Source organism: Olea europaea, chromosome 23 (assembly GCF_002742605.1).
Source record: "Olea europaea var. sylvestris chromosome 23, O_europaea_v1, whole genome shotgun sequence".
Taxonomy (NCBI): domain Eukaryota; kingdom Viridiplantae; phylum Streptophyta; class Magnoliopsida; order Lamiales; family Oleaceae; genus Olea; species Olea europaea.
In genome coordinates this window covers 3,521,304-3,523,904 of record NC_036259.1, presented here as the reverse complement: position 1 = coordinate 3,523,904, position 2,601 = coordinate 3,521,304, and positions in this window count along the sequence as shown.

The following is a 2,601-nucleotide window of genomic DNA, read 5'->3' as shown; positions in this document are numbered from 1 at the left end:
CCGTTGTAAGTGCAATAATATATTTATATAGGACACTATTTTACCTTAGTTAATACTTTCAGAAACGCTAGTCAACAAGGGACTCTAGACATGAAACGGATTAACCTCAACCGTTGATTAAATTCAAGTCAAGGGCTAAGGTGAATCCCTGTTTATAGCCCTGTTTACTGCCCTTTGTTAGAAGCCTCTCTCTAATACTTTGCTCTTAATATTATCATATCAATTGTAAGGAAAAATGGTGAGTAAAAACTTATTTCTAATTTTTTTTTTAAGGAAAAAACTAACCAAAACGTTCAAATAAAATTGAATATAGTCTGCATAACTAAGTCATTCCTTTAAAAGTAACCAGTATAATGCTAGTAGTACAACCAAGTTGTCAAACTTGGTTGAATCCTCTTGGCCATTAATGATTTTACCATGATTTTAAAATCAATGGAAAATCATCGCTAGCCAAGATCTTGCCAAATGTTAGTTGTACAACCAAGTTTGAGGTGGCAAGATTAAAAAATTTATATAACCCTCGTATGCATAACACATTAGATAAAAAATATATAATGTTAACAAAATTTCGAAAAATAACCATCGTTCTCGCAGTTACAAAAGATTAAGAAGCCAAGTGTTAACAAGAACATACTTAATTGAAAAACATGCTGAGTTACTGCCACCTTCAGTAGTCATTTTTATTTGAATCACGATTTCTGTACAAGATGAATCTTATGCCTCTAATTGGCAAAACCCTATCACGCAACAAGAAAATCCAACCGGCCCTATAATTAGGAGACACACACCAAATCCCGAAATAAACGTCCCACAGTTCATAAGAACTCAACACAACAAATATCTAGGTTGCAGGTTACAATTTGGCCAGTGGAGCTAGGAAACCAAAATGGAGATTAAGCCCAATGATTGGTAAGAACAAAGGATCAGATCCTACCTAGTTTTGCGAGATGTAAAAATGGTGAATATTCCTAGTTGGTAAGAACAAAGGTAGTCCTGGCATCAGTAAATAATTTTGCTAATCTATGCATAAAAAGCAACAGCCTCACTGCTGAGGTTTATAATGATATCCAAACGGCCATAGACTTGTTGAGCCTTTTTTTTTTTTTGGTCAAAAACAAATAAATTTTTTTTAAAATCATTTTATCTAGGAATTTAATCACTAAAGAGTAAAAAAATTATATAATATAATTTTATTGCCTATTGGATGTCTCCTCATCATGCGAGTACAAATCATTTTTCATTCAAATGTGCACATAAATTTTTCTCATTTATACTAAACTTGAAAATTAATACATTTATACGCACTAATACACTATTAGACTACCTTATTTAAAATTCTAAGCTACTAAATTGTGGACGGACCCACCTTGATGATGTATGTTTAAGCCCATGTTTTTTGGCCATTATTTCCAAAAAATCGATTTTGAATAGTGATTTTTAAGAGAATTTGTTGTTAAAAAGTTGAGAAAAATTTTAAAATTTATGTGCAATATATTTTATTGTTGAATTCGTGATTGTAAATAAATAAGTATAAAAAAGAATTTTTAAATAATAATTGTCGATCAGGGCTAAATATATGGGTCTTCACATCAAGTCTTGCCATTATTAAAGTTGGCAATGACCTCTTTGGTCTATGGAGGAAAAAGTGTCTCAGAATAATTCAGATTCTTGTGTGGAAAAAAATGTGCATTCTCACAATAACATTACATCAAAAGGAGTTACGATTAAAATAATCCAATCATGTGAAACACGAGCAAGGCCATTTTGGCCCCACATCCGAAGACTCGAATGGGAAAGGAAAATTTTTATTCTTCTCTCTCTTTTTGGTGTGATAGGAAACCTACAAGAAAATTGGGTATTTACTACAAATATGGCGTCAACTCTAATAAGCATATCGATTTAGAAGAAAATTGGGACAATTATTAATAATGCAAAACAGATCAGCCGAGCAACAAATGGGTTAATTATATGAATGGTCATTGAACTTTACCCTATGTTACTACTTAGTCACTGAACTTAAAAACGTAGCTCAATGGTCACTGAACTTCGCCAAGTGTTATTACTTCATAACCGAAATTTAAAATGTATTTCAATGGTCACCGAACTTTGCACCGTGTTATCCATACGTCACTCAAATGGAAAAATCCGTTAAATTCAACAAACGACGTCAATTTGAGCGACGGATGGATAGCACGGTACAAAGTTCGGTAACCATTGAGATACATTTTAAAGTTCGATTATGAAGTAGTAACACTTGGCGAAATTCAGTCACCATTGAGTTACGTTTTTAAGTTCAGTGACTAAGTAGTAACATAGTTGAAAAATCAAATCGACCTTAGTTACATTGGCACTATTCGAACGTTTTTGTACTTTTATTTAATTTTTTATTTGTCAATTCCTTTTATTGTTCCAATTGTTTCTCTTTCAATCTATTTATGCGGAATTTGAGATACGGTGAACTGATACCAGTTGATCTAAAAATAAAACGTATTTTTTCATCGTGATGGATGAATATTAGCAACAATTCTATTTTTATTTAATTTATAGGTCTCTAATTTTCTGTTTCCTCTTTTTTCCCTTCATTTTCTTTGATTTCTTCTA